The sequence below is a fragment of the Procambarus clarkii genome, chromosome 2, assembly GCF_040958095.1.
Source record: "Procambarus clarkii isolate CNS0578487 chromosome 2, FALCON_Pclarkii_2.0, whole genome shotgun sequence".
Lineage (NCBI taxonomy): Eukaryota > Metazoa > Arthropoda > Malacostraca > Decapoda > Cambaridae > Procambarus > Procambarus clarkii.
The window spans coordinates 26,523,071-26,542,052 of NC_091151.1; the positions used below are offsets into that span (position 1 = coordinate 26,523,071).

The window sequence follows — 18,982 nt, forward strand, 5'->3', positions numbered from 1 at the left end:
GCCACTGTAAGCATTGGCAGCTCTATCCTCCCTGGTGGAGTGTTCAAGCGGAAGAGGCTGGCTGTGCCCATCGATCAACGAGACAATCTTGTTGCTCATGTGTCAGATTGGTGCAGTTCATCTGAGCCTTCATCAGTTGAAGATTTTAACAATGAGCTCACAGGTACTATCGAGCAGTTTATAGAATCACTTGATTCATCGTCCAGGCCACGTAACCCAAATTACACTGGTCATAGCACTTATGCTTATTATAATGATTCTAAATTGCATGCACTAAAACGCACTGCCAGAATAATTGGACTAGCTTGTAGAAGGACCCGCACTGCTGAAATGCTTCGGCTCTTTCAATCGGCTCTGGCTAAGGCCAGGGAACGTATGGTGGAGCTGAGGCAGACAGACTGGGAAACTTTTGTCCGTGGTCTCAATTCTCACACGCCACTAAGTCGGGCATGGAAGGATATCAACAAGATCAAAGGGAAAAATGCTGCAGAGATCTCGTACCCTAATTCTCTGCACAGAGCAAATGAGCTTGTTGGTGCTTGGGCCACGACTTCCAGCTTTGACAGTCTTCCTCTACCCTCACAGAATGAATTAAATGATAGATATACTGATAGAGCAAGGTTCCTTGACTTCATGCTTCATCAAGAGGATGACTGTGACATGCTTTTTACTGAATACAAACTAGATTCTGCTCTACATAAAGGCAAAGCTACATCACCCGGGGAGGATGGAGTTACTTACGGCATACTGCTTATGCTTCTGCTAGTTCCAAGGAATACCTTTCTTCAATTGTATAATATGAGCTATGTAACTGGGGAGCTTCCTAAGTCATGGACCAACAGTGTTATTATTCCCATTCCTAAACTTCACCAGCCGAGTGCTTTATGCCCAGTCTCCCTCACTAGTTGTCTCTATAAGTGTCTTGAGAAGATGGTTCTCAACCGTCTCCTTTACAAAATTAATAATATGTTGTCTCCCCAGATATATGGCTTTATGCATGGAAAGAGTGTACATCACTGTATTACCACATTCCTCACCCTGCATACTGATAGGTCATATACCACTTTCCTAGATCTTAAGTCAGCCTTTGGCATTGCTAACCCACACGTCATTATGAGAGAACTTGCTAAAATGAATGTTGGAATGTTAATGTTAAAAATTTTTCAAACTGAAATAAATATATAACACTGTACGGTACAGTTGTGTTTAATTATGTTTTGCGATTCCTATGGAAAAGGTATTTGTGCACCAAGTACTACTAGGTCATTATGAGATATGCTGAATGTTGTCAATATACCATCTGAATACGCTTCACTTTGCGTTAATCATTGAACGTCCTAATGATTAAGGTCCCCAAAAGGACTTAATCAGACCTCAGTGGATAATTTTACTCTCTCTCTCTCTCTCTCTCTCTCTCTCTCTCTCTCTCCCTCTCTCTCTCTCTCTCTCTCTCTCTCTCTCTCTCTCTCTCTCTCTCTCTCTCTCTCTCTCTCTCTCTCTCTCTCTCTCTCTCTCTCTCTCTCTCTCTCTCTCTCTCTCTCTCTCTCTCTCTCTCTCAGAGCATCCCCTTATGTGTTGTATGTGGGTGCTGAAGTTCAGTCTCTTGTCTATGTATAGGTGAAGGAACTTTCCATAATTGTTATTGCTAATGTTTACTTGTAATACTGGGTATACATCCGGTGTTCTTACCCTCGACCGCGGCGAGGGTAAGCCGTGGCCGTATGGTCTGAAACCCACAAATATTTACAATGGGGGGTGGGGGGGGGGATAACATTTCCTCTTCAAGCACGCGCACACAAATGAACTTTGTTACTTAACTGGAAGCACTCGTACAACATAATTTACACGATTTCTCAGGATAATTATACTTCTTACCAGCATATATACAGTATAGTACCTAGGAGGTTCTCTTCAATGATATCTAAGATAATTAAAAGAACCCAAGCAAACCACTGTGGAAATGTGCAGGACAAACATATCAATTGTGACACTAGCTCTCCACTTATGGCATTTGCTTAATTTAGAAACTGTACTTGTGGTCGATCTCGAACCCATGTTGTTGATGTGACGATGTGTTATGAATTTTGTGGCTAACTCCTCAAGATTGTAACTTGCTTAGATAAAAAAATTGTGTGTTCAGTCCCTGAACCCATTATGTGATAATTTAACTAAACTAAAAACTATAGTCTGGCGACGAAGCCTGAACTGCATAATGTAAATAGGGATTAACCAGAAAAAGATATAGGTGAAGAATAACATCAGGTAACTGCGTTAATTACAATATTAGATCAAACTAACATTGATTTTCAAAAGGTTGTAGATTTTCCATCAATGGAGAGCATCAGCCAAGAAGCCTTCTTTAAAATGTGAATATCTTTCCTCACCCAATAAGATCTAATCTCTGAATAAAACGCAAAAAACGACTTGATTGTAACCTATCCACCGCTGCCCATTGGATGGGGGAGAGGGGGTTATGTGTAGGATAAACAAATCAATTGTGACACTATAGCCCTCCATATATGTCAGTTGCTTAAATTATAAACTGTACTTGTGGTCGGTCTCGAGCCCATTGTTGATTTGACAATGTGCATTGACTTTTGTAACTAGCTTATCAAGATTATAACTTCCTTGGCTATATGAATTGTGGGGCTCAGTCCCTGAGCCCATTATGCACCTCTGTAACACTCCACTATCGCCCATAGGATGGGTATGGGGTGCATAATAAATTAACTAAAATAAGCTCTGCCTTTTTGATAACATTATAAGCTTTATTTGTGAATCTCAATTAATTAAGCAATATATCACAGAGCCTGTAGGGTTCGGTGAGATGAGCGAAGAGACATGGGAGATTTCACATAAGTACAGTACATGGTGTCATGTTCACAGAAAATGGTACCATCCGTTTTCTATGTGCGGCGGCTGAGACGCCAGAGAGGAAGGTAAACAAGGGAGCGTACAGGACGCCCGCCAAGCTTGGTAGCTACTAGTCATGTAATCATATTAAGTATTAAAGTCAGTAACCAAGTCATGACTTTACATCAACCCTACAACCAAGACTTCCTCAGTAACACACAAACACCACACATGGTAGTTTAAGTAGCGAACGCATGTCAACGAATAACGAGTATATATAACAACACTATTGTCCTATGAAGTCGATTTAACTTCCAAACATATATTTTTTTAATAAATGTTAAATGTTTTCTGGCTAGCTATATTAGATTTTATTAAAAATACGTATTCTACTTGTTAACATTATAATTTAAATTTGTGATAATTTGTGCAGAGAAGTGCGACAACTGGATATGCCAACAAACACTTTCCAAACAACGATATATCTTGGATAAGTCGTTCCACAACATTGACGCTTGGACCGGATCGACTTCCTTTGATGCTACTTATTTACTTATTTCATAATGAAATTATATTAGTTTGGAGTAAATATATGTTTTCTCATGTTCTGCATTCAGCACCCACATTATAGTAAATATACCATATTACTTCATTACTTAAATAATGCTAGGAGGGTTTGAGTAGCTTTGGGTCTTTAGTGGACAGAATCTCCAATAGATGGGGCGAGAGTCGCTCCCTCTCTCTCGCCCGAGCATTGTCGAAACTTAATTTAAAATTGATATATCTTTGTTCTCGAACATGATATATTTCATTTGGTGAAATCATAATAATGTTCATATCTCGGTCTTTCTGGAGGCATATAAGATTTTAGGCTTTATTAGCGTATCTTTGATAATTATACAATATATCGGCAAGTGCGTAGGCATCTGCACTCCATGCCCGACAAGCTACTGAGCGCTACTATAAAAACATATGTATCTTCACTTGAGCTATAAATATGTCTATTGTAATGTATTGAAAATGAAGCTCTTATTTCTATCTTGCTTAAGACATATAAAACATTTGTGTTTATTAACGAATTTACGTGAAATAAACATTGATCTGAGAGAGAGTTGCTCTGTCGTTCAGTCTGTACGGGGTGGGAGCTCCGTAATTTTTAAAATACATGTATCTTCATTAGAACTTTAAATATGTCTATGGTAAAGTGTTTAAAGTGAAGCTTATATGTCTGCCTTTCTTGAGACATATAAAACATATATGTTTATTAACGAATTCACGTGAAATAAACATTGTTCTGAGAGAGAGTTGCTCGGTCGATCAATCTGTCCGGGGTTAAAGCTCGGCTATTATAAAAGTACACGTATCTTCGCTTTAAATTTAAATATGCCCATGGTAAGGTATTTAGAATGAAGCTTATATTTCTATCTTTCTTGTGACATATAAAACTCTTACGTTTATTAAGGAATCTGTGTGAAATAGGCATGGTTCTGAGATGAATGCTGCTGTTTTCGAGCTCGACGCGCGGCAATGGACGCCTTAAACATCCAGTGGGTGTTATTGGACCCTATACCCATTTTATTTGTGGTTGGAGCCCCATACCCATTCTATGGGTGGTTGGAGCCCCATACCCATCCTGTGGGTTGTAGTGGATGCCATACTCATCCTGTGGGTGGTATTGGACCCCATACCCTTCCTGTGGGTGGATGTGATCCCCATACTCATCCTGTGGGTGGATGTGACCCTCATACCCATCCTGTGGGTGGTATTGGACCCCTTTCCCACCTAACAGGCGGTAGGTGACAATATACCCATCCTAGCTATAGTTGGTATAGTAGACACAATACCGTCCTGTTTGCAGTAGTTTACCCCATAGACATTCAAATGTAACATCGTTTTCTGTTAGCGTTCCTACAAAACATTCTTTAAAGATTTTTAAAGCCAAACTATGGTATATAATATTGATTGGTGAAGCACTGTTATTCTATGTAATAATTTATAGTGCTTATTATAATTTACTAAGAACAACTAATATTTCTCAAAACAAAACTACGAGCCTTCAATAGGATATAGCTGATCTGTAATATTATAAGAGCATGGACAACAGTAGGTAAATTTCACAACCCATGTGGGACCTGAAAACTACAATTTTCCTTATAATTGAACCAATCACGAATATTCTGCTATCTATGTTGACGGACGGGTACTGTGACACGTAAATTGGTACGTGAGGAAGAGTTTGGTCCTTGGTAAAAAAAGTAACTGGGAATATATCACATATTTACTAATTCATATTCAACATATTGACTTTAAGCATTAAGTCATATATGTGCTGTCTTGTGTGAGAACGGGTTTCACAGTAACACCAGTACACACAGTAACTACAATACACAGTAACACCAGTACACACAGTAACACCAGTAATACAGTAACACCAGTACACACAGTAACACCAGTACACACAGTAACACCAGTACACACAGTAACTACAAAACACAGTAACACCAGTACACACAGTAACACCAGTACACACAGTAACACCAGTAATACAGCAACACCAGTACACACAGTAACACCAGTACACACAGTAACTACAATACACACAGTAACTACAATACACAGTAACACCAGTACACACAGTAACACCAGTAATACAGCAACACCAGTACACACAGTAACACCAGTACACACAGTAACTACAATACACAGTAACACCAGTACACACAGTAACACCAGTACACACAGTAACACCAGTAATACAGCAACACCAGTACACACAGTAACACCAGTACACACAGTAACACCAGTACACACAGTAACATCAGTAATACAGTAACACCAGTACACAGTAACACCAGTACACACAGTAACTATAATACACAGTAACACCAGTACACAGTAACACCAGTACACACAGTAACACTAGTACACACAGTAACACCAGTGCACACAGTAACACCAGTACACAGTAACACCAGTGCATACAGTAACACCAGTACACAGTAACACCAGTGCACACAGTAACACCAGTACACACAGTAACACCAGTACACACAGTAACACCATTACACACAGTAACTACAATACACATTAACACCAGTTCACAGTAACACTAGTACACACAGTAACACCAGTGCACACAGTAACACCAGTATACACAGTAACACCAGTGTGCACAGTTATACCAGTGCACACAGTTACACCAGTGCACACAGTAACACCAGAACACACAGTAACACCAGTACACACAGTAACACCAGTACACTGAGTAACACCAGTACACACAGTAACACAAGTACACAGTAACACCAGTACACAGTAACACCAGTGCACACAGTAACACCAGTGCACACAGCAACACCAGTACACTCACTAACACCAGTACACACTAACACTAGTACACACAGTAACACCAGTACACACAGTAGCACCAGTACACTCAGTAACACCAGTACACACAGTAACGCCAGTACACAGTAACACTAGTACACAGTAACACCAGTACACACAGTAACACCAGTGCACACAGTAACACCAGTGCACACAGTAACACCAGTGCACACAGTAACACCAGTGCACACAGTAACACCAGTACACACGGTAACACCAGTGCAAACAGTAACACCAGTATACACGGTAACACCAGTACACGGTCACACCAGTACACACAGTAACACCAGTACACCCAGTAACACCAGTACACACAGTAACACCAGTACACAGTAACACCAGTGCACACAGTAACACCAGTACACACAGTAACACCAGTACACACAGTAACTACAATACACAGTAACACCAGTACACAGTAACACTAGTATACACAGTAACACCAGTGCACACAGTAACACCAGTATACACAGTAACACCAGTATACACAATTACACCAGTGCACACAGTTACACCAGTACACACAGTAACACCAGTACACAGTAACACAAGTGCACAGTAACACCAGTACACACAGTAACACCAGTACACAGTAACACCAGTACACACAGTAACACCAGTACACACAGTAACACCAGTGAACAGTATCACCAGTGCACACAGTAACACCAATGCACACAGTAACACCAGTGCACACAGTAACACCAGTACACACGGTCACACCAGTACACAGTAACACCAGTACACACAGTAGCACCAGTACACTCAGTAACACCAGTGCACACAGTAACACCAGTACACAGTAACACCAGTACACAGTATCACCAGTACACACAGTAACACCAGTACACAGTAACACCAGTACACAGTAACACCAGTACACAGTAACACCAGTGCACACAGTAACACCAGTACACACAGTAACACCAGTACACACAGTAACTACAATACACAGTAACACCAGTACACAGTAACACTAGTATACACAGTAACACCAGTGCACACAGTAACACCAGTATACACAGTAACACCAGTATACACAATTACACCAGTGCACACAGTTACACCAGTACACACAGTAACACCAGTACACAGTAACACAAGTGCACAGTAACACCAGTACACACAGTAACACCAGTACACAGTAACACCAGTACACACAGTAACACCAGTACACACAGTAACACCAGTAAACAGTATCACCAGTGCACACAGTAACACCAGTGCACACAGTAACACCAGTGCACACAGTAACACCAGTACACACGGTCACACCAGTACACAGTAACACCAGTACACACAGTAACACCAGTACACTCAGTAACACCAGTACACACAGTAACACCAGTACACAGTAACACCAGTACACACAGTAGCACCAGTACACACAGTAGCACCAGTACACTCAGTAACACCAGTGCACACAGTAACACCAGTACACAGTAACACCAGTACACAGTATCACCAGTACACACAGTAACACCAGTACACAGTAACACCAGTACACAGTAACACCAGTACACAGTAACACCAGTACACACAGTAAAACCAGTGCACACAGTAACACCAGTGCACACAGTAACACCAGTTCACACAGTAACACCAGTACACACGGTAACACCAGTGCACACAGTAACACCAGTTCACACGGTAACACCAGCACAGTCACACCAGTACACACGGTAACACCAGTACACTCAGTAACACCAGTACACACAGTACACAGTAACACCAGTACACACAGTAACACCAGTACACACAGTAACACCAGTACACTCAGTAACACCAGTACACACAGTAACACCAGTACACAGTAACACCAGTACACAGTATCACCAGTACACACAGTAACACCAGTACACACAGTAACACCAGTACACAGTAACACCAGTACACAGTATCACCAGTACACACAGTAACACCAGTACAAACAGTAACACCAGTACACACAGTAACACCAGTACACAGTAACACCAGTTCACAGTAACACCAGTACTCAGTAACACCAGTGCACACAGTAACACCAGTACACACAGTAACACCAGTACTCAGTAACACCAGTACACACAGTAACACCAGTACACAGTAACACCAGTACACAGTAACACCAGTACACTCAGTAACACCAGTACACACAGTAACACCAGTACACAGTAACACCAGTACACAGTAACACCAGTACACTCAGTAACACCAGTACACACAGTAACACCAGTACACTCAGTAACACCAGTTCACTCAGTAACACCAGTACACACAGTAACACCAGTACACAGTACTGAGTGTACTGGTAACTTGTCTTGTGACCATCGTGTTGGGTGGACGTGGGGTTGGGGGCTCCTGGTTCACTAGTGGAGTGGGAGGGGTAATCAGGCAACCTCGAAGTGAAAAAGTGTGTACAAGTGAATGAAAAAACCTTGGGTTTTGACCAGAGCCATAAGGTAGTGAAGAAAAACAGTTTAATTAGCGTAATTCAAAATAGTTGAGGAAGTACAAAGCAGTGTGCAGTGTGGAAGCAGACCTCACCGACCTCTGACCGTGTGACCTCACCTCGGGCAGCAACCCTTCTACCTCCACGTGGGACGACGATTGGAGATTCACTCACCTATTGTGTTAGCAGATTGTGCAAGGTATTGAGGAGCGCCTTTTTGGCTAGATTGTTACTGCAATGACTAGATGGGGTTCAAGGTCAATCACCAGCAGGGATGAGGAGGAGGACAGATTTATAGACAAATTAATAGGGAAATTTGTAGAGAGAAGGAGTGATTGGTTGGAGGATCTAATCCAGTGGTTTAAAAGTGAGGTATTTCAGCAAATATAGGATGCTTTAGAGAGGCAGAAACAAGAACTTATGCTCTATGTTCAGGAAGAGATTAGGAAGGGAAGAGAGGACTGGGAGAGGGAATGTGCTCGTATCACAAACGAATTAGGAAGTATTAGCAGCATGGCTAAGGACAGAGGATTAGTGGGGGATGGGTTAGTGACTGCGGTTGGGATGGGGAATCCCCAGGGGACAGGCTACCAGCATGACAATGAATTACTGAGGAGACAGTCTATTATAATACATGGATTATTCGAATCTGGGGCACCAACAAGACAAGAGAGAATAGAAACAGAAAAATACGAATTGCACGAGATATTGAGGTGTATTGGAGCAGGAATGGCAGAACATGAGGTGGATATCAGCCGCAGGGTTGGACCTTACAATTGTACCAAGAATAGACCTGTTCTGGTGCAATTCTCCAATGAGGAGGCTGTGGAGTACCTAATGAAGACCAAGCATTTACTCAGAGGAAGTGAAACCCATTACAATGTGTTTATAGAGAGGTTTATGACGAAAGATGAGCAAATAGCCCACAAGAATAGATGGCAACAACGACACCGAACTAGCCTCTCAGGTAGTCTCACCTCCCAGGTCACATCCCAGGTCACCTCCCAGGCCACCTCCCAGGTCACCTCCCAGGTCTCATCCTCCCCAACTCAGCACTCCTATACATCCCCCCTGCCTCAGCCTCCCAAAACCCCCCTGTCCCTTCCACATTTGCACCTCCCCAACGATTCCCCTGCCCCTGCTACATCACACTTGTCAGCGACCCCAGTGGGTCAAGCCATGCCCTCCCCAAACCCACCTTCCCATCCCCCCTCCCCAAATACCCCTTCCTACTCCCCTGCCCCTTCTACCCCATTGACTTCAATTCCATCTACTCCATCCCAGCTTCCACTGCACCCCTCTTCCACTCACCCCCAAACCCCACCCAACCCTCACCCCTCCTATGCACCTCCAGCCCACATTTAACCCCCTCACCTTGTGACCCCCTAACACCTTCCCCCATCTCCCTCTTCCCTTCTTCTACCCCAAAACCCCCACCTACCCCCGATTCCCCCCTAACTAATATACCCTCTCTTCCACTCCCAGCACCCATGCTCCATTCTCATCTCAGCTCTCCGCCCTCAGTATCCCTCTCCCCCCCAACCTCTCAACCTCTATCTGACTCTCAGTCTCACACTATTTCTCAACCCCCCTATGCTATTCAGACCCTTAACTTTCAGACCCATTATGCCCTTCCTACCCCCCTAGATGCCCAGACCCCATTCGCCTACCAGGCACTCCCAGGCACCCCCCTTGCACCCCCCCACTCACCCCTACAGCCCCCACTTGCCCCCCAGACACCCCCCAGTTCCCCCCAGACCCCTGGTGAAAGGGGGAACTCTGACACCCGAGTTTCCAAGAAGAGTCTCAAGGTTTGGTACACCAATGCTGATGGGGTAGCCAAGAAAGCAGAAGAGATAAAAGAAAGAGTTAGTGAGGCAGACCCAGACATAGTGGCAATAGTGGAAACTAAAATAAATGGCATGATCTCGGATGCAATCTTTCCAGAGGGGTACCAGGTGATAAGAAAAGAAAGGACACAGAGACAGGGAGGAGGAGTGGCACTACTAATAAAGCGGAAATGAAAGTTTGATGAGCTGGAAAATCCTGGTACCAATGAAAGCACAAGCTTCATACATGGAACTCTGACAGTGGATGGGAAGAAGATTGTAATCTTGATACTCTACAATCCCCCACCAAACAGTAGAAGGCCCAGGCAGGAGTACGAGGACAGCAACAAGACATGTATGGATGAACTGCAGAGGGCAGCAACTTTAGCGCATAGAATGAGAGCGAAGCTGCTGGTCATGGGGGACCTAAATCACGGAGAGATAGATTGGGAAACGAGGAATCCCCATGGTGGGGAGGAGACCTGGGGAGCGAAGCTGGTAGACGTTATTGACAGGAATTTCCTAACACAGCATGTGAAAGAAGATACTAGGGAAAGAGGAGGGGATACGCCCAGCCTATTAGATCTCATTATCACTCAGAATGTAGAAGACATCGAGCAGTTGGAACATGAAATACCACTAGGAGCTAGTGACCATTGTGTCCTAGTCTTTGACTACATGATGGAGCTTAAAATTGTGACCAAAGGACAAGAGGTCCGGGAAAGGAGACTTGATTACAGAAAAGGGGACTACAGAAGGATAAGGGACTACCTGGGAGAAGTGCAGTGGGAGGAAGAACTTAGAGGAAAAACAGTGCAAGGTATGATGAACCAAGTCATATTGAAATGCAAGGAGGCTGAAGATAGATTTATTCCAACAATAAAGGAAAAAAGCAGGAGGGAATATAATAACCCATGGTTTAATAGACAGTGTCAGGAAGCAAAGGTGAGAAGCAGGAGGGACTGGAGGAAGTACAGAAGACAAAGGACAGAGGACAACAGGATTAGATGTAACAGAGCTAGGAATGATTACATTAACATAAGACGAGTGTCGGAAAGAAATTATGAAAATAATATTGCAGTCAAAGCGAAAAAACAACCAAAATTACTACATAGCCATATAAGAAGGAAGATGTCGGTAAATGACCAAGTGACAAGACTGAGGAAAACAGAAGGGGCATATACAGAAAGCGACAAGGAAATCTGCGAGGTACTGAATGCAAAATTCCATGGAGTGTTCACAACCGAGCCTGAGCAGCTCCCATTGTTAGAAGAGATTACCCAAGATGAAAGACTATCAGATATAGAGGTGACAGCAGAGGATGTAATGAAACAGTTGACAACACTGGATGCAAATAAAGCTGTTGGACCAGACAAAGTATCACCGTGGATACTTAAAGAGGCAGCGCAGGCTCTCAGCGTGCCTCTGGCAATGATCTTTAATGAGTCACTTATGTCGGGAGAATTGCCCAGTTGCTGGAAGGAGGCAAATGTCGTACCGATTTTCAAAAAAGGTGATAGGGAGGAGGCACTTAATTACAGACCCGTATCACTGACAAGCATCCCCTGCAAAATACTTGAAAGAATAATTAGGCTAAGACTTGTTGAGCACCTGGAGAGCATTGGGTTTGTAAACAAGCACCAACATGGGTTCTGGACAGGGAAATCATGCCTAACAAACCTTTTAGAATTCTATGATAAAGTAACAAGGATAAGGCAGGACAGAGAAGGCTGGGCAGACTGCATATTTCTTGACTGCCAAAAGGCCTTTGATACGGTACCGCACATGAGACTGCTATACAAACTTGAGAGGCAGGCAGGAGTAAGCGGAAAGGCCCTAGTATGGGTAAAGAACTACCTAACAGGAAGGAGCCAGAGGGTAATGGTAAGGGGCGAAAAGTCGGACTGGCGAACAGTAACAAGTGGAGTACCTCAAGGATCGGTGCTGGGACCAATCCTCTTTCTAATTTACGTAAATGATATGTTTACAGGAGTGGAATCATACATGTCAATGTTTGCAGATGACGCAAAATTAATGAGAAGAGTTGTGACAGACGAAGATTGTAGGATCCTCCAAGAGGACTTAAACAGGCTGCAGAGATGGTCAGGGAAATGGCTACTGGAGTTTAACACCAGTAAATGTAAAGTTATGGAAATGGGATCAGGTGACAGGAGACCAAAGGGACAGTACACAATGAAGGGGAACAGCCTACCTGTAACGATTCGAGAAAGAGATCTGGGAGTGGATGTGACACCTAATCTAACTCCTGAGGCACATATAAATAGGATAACGACAGCAGCGTACTCTACACTGGCGAAAATTAGAACTTCATTCAGAAACCTAAATGAGGAAGCTTTTAGGGCGCTTTACACTGCCTACGTGAGACCCGTCTTAGAGTATGCCGCGCCATCATGGAGCCCCCACCTGAAGAAACACATAAAGAAACTGGAGAAGGTTCAGAGGTTTGCGACGAGGCTTGTCCCAGAGTTACGAGGGATGGGATATGAAGAGCGGCTGAAGGAACTGAACCTTACGACACTAGAGAAAAGAAGGGAGAGAGGAGATATGATAGGGACATATAAAATACTCAGGGGAATTGACAAAGTGGAAATAGATGAAATGTTCACACGTAATAATAACAGAACGAGGGGACATGGGTGGAAACTGGAAACTCAGATGAGTCACAGAGATGTTAGGAAGTTTTCTTTTAGCGTGAGAGTAGTAGAAAAATGGAATGCACTTGGGGAACAGGTTGTGGAAGCAAATACTATTCATACTTTTAAAACTAGGTATGATAGGGAAATGGGACAGGAGTCATTGCTGTAAACAACCGATAGCTAGAAAGGCGGGATCCAAGAGTCAATGCTCGATCCTGCAAGCACATATAGGTGAGTACATATAGGTGAGTACACACAGTAACACCAGTACACTCAGTAACACCAGTACACACAGTAACACCAGTACACTCAGTAACACCAGTACACTCAGTAACACCAGTACACACAGTAACACCAGTACACACAGCAACACCAGGACACACAGTATCACCAGTACACACAGTAACACCAGTACACACACAGTAACACCAGGATACACAGTAACACCAGGACACACAGTATCACCAGTACACACAGTTACACCAGTACACACAGTAACACCAGTACACACAGTAACACCAGTACACAGTAACAACAGTACATAGTAACACCAGAACACACAGTAACACCAGTACACACAGTAACACCAGTACACAGTAACACCAGTGCACACAGTGACACCAGTACACACAGTAGCACCAGTACACACAGTAGCACCAGTACACACAGTAGCACCAGTACACTCAGTAACACCAGTGCACACAGTAACACCAGTACACAGTAACACCAGTACACAGTATCACCAGTACACACAGTAACACCAGTACACAATAACACCAGTACACATAGTAAAACCAGTGCACACAGTAACACCAGTGCACACAGTAACACCAGTTCACACAGTGACACAAGTACACACGGTAACACCAGTGCACACAGTAACACCAGTACACACGGTAACACCAGTACACACCTACGTTCGATTCCCGCACGAGGCAGAAACAAATGGGCAAAGTTTCTTTCACCCTAAGTGCCCCTGTTACCTAGCAGTCAATAGGTACCTGGGAGTTAGTCAGCTGTCACGGGCTGCTTCCTGGGGTGTGTGTGTGTGGTGTGGAAAAAAAAAAGTAGTTAGTAAACAGTTGATTGACAGTTTTGGTTGAACAGTTTTGGTTGAGCAAAGCTCAACCCCCGCAAAAACACAACTAGTAAACACAGTCACACCAGTACACACAGTAACACCAGTACACTCAGTAACACCAGTACACACAGTAACACCAGTACACAGTAACATCAGGAAACACAGTAACACCAGTACACACAGTAACACCAGTACACTCAGTAACACCAGTACACACAGTAACACCAGTACACAGTAACACCAGTACACAGTATCACCAGTACACACAGTAACACCAGTACACACAGTAACACCAGTACACAGTAACACCAGTACACAGTATCACCAGTACACACAGTAACACCAGTACAAACAGTAACACCAGTACACACAGTAACACCAGTACACAGTAACACCAGTTCACAGTAACACCAGTACTCAGTAACACCAGTGCACACAGTAACACCAGTACACACAGTAACACCAGTACTCAGTAACACCAGTACACACAGTAACACCAGTACACAGTAACACCAGTACACTCAGTAACACCAGTACACACAGTAACACCAGTACACACAGTAACACCAGTACACTCAGTAACACCAGTTCACTCAGTAACACCAGTACACACAGTAACACCAGTACACACAGTAACACCAGTACACTCAGTAACACCAGTACACACAGTAACACCAGTACACTCAGTAACACCAGTACACTCAGTAACACCAGTGCACACAGTAACACCAGTACACACAGCAACACCAGGACACACAGTATCACCAGTACACACAGTAACACCAGTACACACACAGTAACACCAGGATACACAGTAACACCAGGACACACAGTATCACCAGTACACACAGTTACACCAGTACACACAGTAACACCAGTACACACAGTAACACCAGTACACAGTAACACCAGTACATAGTAACACCAGAACACACAGTAACACCAGTACACACAGTAACACCAGTACACACAGTAACACCAGTACACACAGCAACAACAGGACACACAGTATCACCAGTACACACAGTAACACCAGTACACACAGTAACACCAGTACATAGTAACACCAGAACACACAGTAACACCAGTACACACAGTAACACCAGTACACAGTAACACCAGTATATAGTAACACCAGTGCACACAGTGACACCAGTACACAGTAACACCAGTACACACAGTAACACCAGTACACAGTAACACCAGTACATAGTAACACCAGTGCACACAGTGACACCAGTACACACAGTAACACTAGTACACAGTAACACCAGTACATAGTAACACCAGTGCACACAGTGACACCAGTACACACAGTAACACCAGTACACAGTAACACCAGTACATAGTAACACCAGTGCACACAGTGACACCAGTACACACAGTAACACCAGTACACAGTAACACCAGTACATAGTAACACCAGAACACACAGTAACACCAGTACACACAGTAACACCAGTACATAGTAACACCAGTACACACAGTAACACCAGTACACACAGGAGCACCAGTACACAGTAACACCAGTGCACACAGTGACACCAGTACACACAGTAACACCAAACACCATCATAACACACACATGAACATAATAATTACACACACATAGCGCATCTGATGACAAACAACATCAAAATGGATAATCACATCGCAGAATATCTCACTATACAACAACGGAACTGCAATGGAGTTCGCAATAGAATTAATGTCATCATACACTACGTCTGTGAACACCAAATTGACGTCATAGTGCTACAGGAGACGCTGGTGGGTGATGACTTCAACCCAAGATTCAGCGGATATCGCAAGTTCTCCCTTCCCTCAAGGTCAACAACCAGAACATTGAAACCTGTAGGCAGCACAAATACCTTGGAGTTGGTATTAACAGTGATATTGTAAATGATATACACCGTAGATTAAAAGAAAGACTAAAACCATTGAGAACACTTACTGGTAAGAATATTGGTATCAATATTAAATATGCTAGACTATTCTATATGATGTTCGTTAGATCTCTCGTTGATTGTAATGCTCTGCACTTAATTAATTTCCCCTCCTCTGTGTTGGACAAACTTGAAGTAGTACAGAATGAGGCCATGAGGATAATTCTTGGTGCTCCAAGATGCACAAGAATCATCAACATGCGGGAAGAACTGAAGCTTCCAACCATACTAGAGAGAATAATGCAAGTTAACACTACCTTTTGCCTTAAAGTCATGAGAGATCCTACATCTCCTGCATTGCTCAGAGACAAATTATTTAGTGCTGTTAACACCCATTTGACTGGTGCCGACATACCAACTCACTCCTTTTATGATAATTGGCTGAGCAACAATGCTTACAATCTCATTAAACTTAACATTTCTTTTAAGTGCAATCTACCTGTCTCTGATATTCCTCTTTATCTGTACCCCACCATTCAAGTATCATACACACCTGTCACCAAGAAAGATAATGAGAATCTTGCTCTTCTCAAAGCTGTCACACTTGAAACAATTGCCTCCTCCATCGAGAGTTTAAGATCTCACGAGCACTGTCTACACCGACGGCTCAGTCCAATCCTCTACTGGACGGACTGCAGCAGCATGTAGGTTTTATAGAAATAATATTTGCACAAAGACTGTCAGTGTCAGGTTAAACAACTGGCTGACCTCCACACAAGCAGAACTTGCTGCATTACACCTAGCTACCAGTACATTAAAAAACATTGGAGGAGGAATAATATTTTGTGATTCAAAGTCTGCTTTTCAAGCAATCGAAAACTTCTCTTGGAAGATCGACAGCAAGAACCTCATACTCCCAATAATAAATGACCTAATTGATGCACAGAGTAAAGGGTCTCGAATCTCCTTTGTATGGATACCTTCACACATAAATATAACCCATCATAATGAGACAGACATTGCAGCCAAATTAGCGTGTAACAAGTTTGAAGTTGAATTAGATCTAGGTATCCCCATCTCTGCTGTCAAAACTGTATTGGTTCAAACACTCAGATCTGATAGGAAAGAACTTACTGACTCCCAACGACCTGAAAGTTCTAGTATAAAAAGCTATGATTTGTTCAGATCTGAAACCTATATCTATGGACAGCACAAAACGTCCACTAGACTGTGCGACACAGTGGTTGCAAGGATCAGGTTGGGTCACCGTTACCTATGGCAGGTGGCTGCAGGTGACAGGTCTCCTAATCCTGAGCACTCCAGTTTCAAACTCTGTGAGCAGGAACTACGGCACGATCTCCCGCACTACATCACTGAATGCCCAGTTATTAGACCTTTCAGACCAGTTGGCATGGGGTACCTGGAGCTCTGCAATTACTTTATTCACTCTCGTATTCTTGAAGATATCCTCACAGTGTACCCAAAATTTGCCAGTGCCGGCTACTAAACATATAGCCCTGTATGACTATTACCATCCTGCGAGATGGGGGCTTTTATTACCACTGCTACCTTATTCAATCTTGTGTCGATGATATCCTCAAAATGCATCCGGAGTCTGCCAGTGCAGACTGCTTATCACATGCCTCTGTATGACTAATCATCCTGTGTGATGGGGATTTTTTAGCATCACCTAGTTAGCTCTTTTTTGACACACTGTACTCCACTTCATATAGTCTAGGGTAGCTGCACTAATGCAGATGTACCTCATAATTTAATAAAAAAAAATCCCGCTGGGGAAAGAAAACGGGGTCTCATCACTTTTGTAAACATCAACATACCTGCACAGATTATTGATGACCTCCACATGGGGGATGAGTATGAATCATTGGGGGTAACCCTTCACTTAAACAATAATGCCCTACATATAATCAGCCTATATGTGCCACAGACTAAACTTGATCTTGACACACTATCTGAATTTGTTAATGAGGAACCTACCCTGCTGGTCGGTGACCTTAATGCCAGGCACCCACACTTTGAAGCCAACCTTCATCAGCCCAATATCAATGGACGGAAACTGTCACTCTATGTCAGGGGGAGTGAAAACCTTAGGGTCCTGAGTGATGAACAGCCAACTCAACTCAGAGGAGGAAGATTAAACTATGCTCTCCTGCTGAATGCACAGGACACGGATGCCAGTACACACATTGTACACAATTTATGTAGTGACCACTGGCACTGATTACCACCGTCGACATGAGCGAGAAGAAGAAAGAGTCAAGTAGAAGAAAAAGGTTATTACTCGGACCAGATACGAGACCACACTTCATAAATAAGATGAGTGACTGGTTCACGGAATACCAAATCCCTGAAGACATTGATACATTTGTTGATGACCTTAATCACCAAATTGAGAGCTGTCTCAGAGTTCTGCGCCGTACGACTGGGCGAAGTAACCCTCAGAGGAAGAAAATAAAATGGTATGAGAACGATTACATAAGATGCTTAGCGCAAATGAGTAGAGAGTACCGGAGACATCCCATTGAAAGTACCAAAGAGCTGTTTAAAACTGTGTGTCAAGTAGCCGGGGAAGAGAAGGTTATAGAGCGGGAGAGACAATGGCTTGAGTTCACTAGGTCTATTGGAAGGGAAACATCTGCAAGACAAGTATGGGCAAAAATTCAGATAGCTAAGGGGGGCAGAGCCCGGCCAGCGGCTCACAAAGACCCCCAGGGTAAGGCTGAAGAACTAATTCACAAGTGGAGTGATGCAGCATCCTCCTCCTCCTCTCTCACTGCAGAAGTTAGCAGGAAGCAGCTCCTCCGACATAATGACAGAAGAATAAGGATAACAAGAGC

General features: G+C 43.3%; 1 protein-coding gene across 1 annotated transcript in view; it reads right to left on the minus strand.

The window, feature by feature from the left end:
- Nucleotides 1-18,982, minus strand: part of LOC138366030 (beta-1,4-galactosyltransferase 4-like) — an 82,949-nt gene that overhangs the window by 39,248 nt on the left and 24,719 nt on the right. The window lies entirely within an intron of this gene.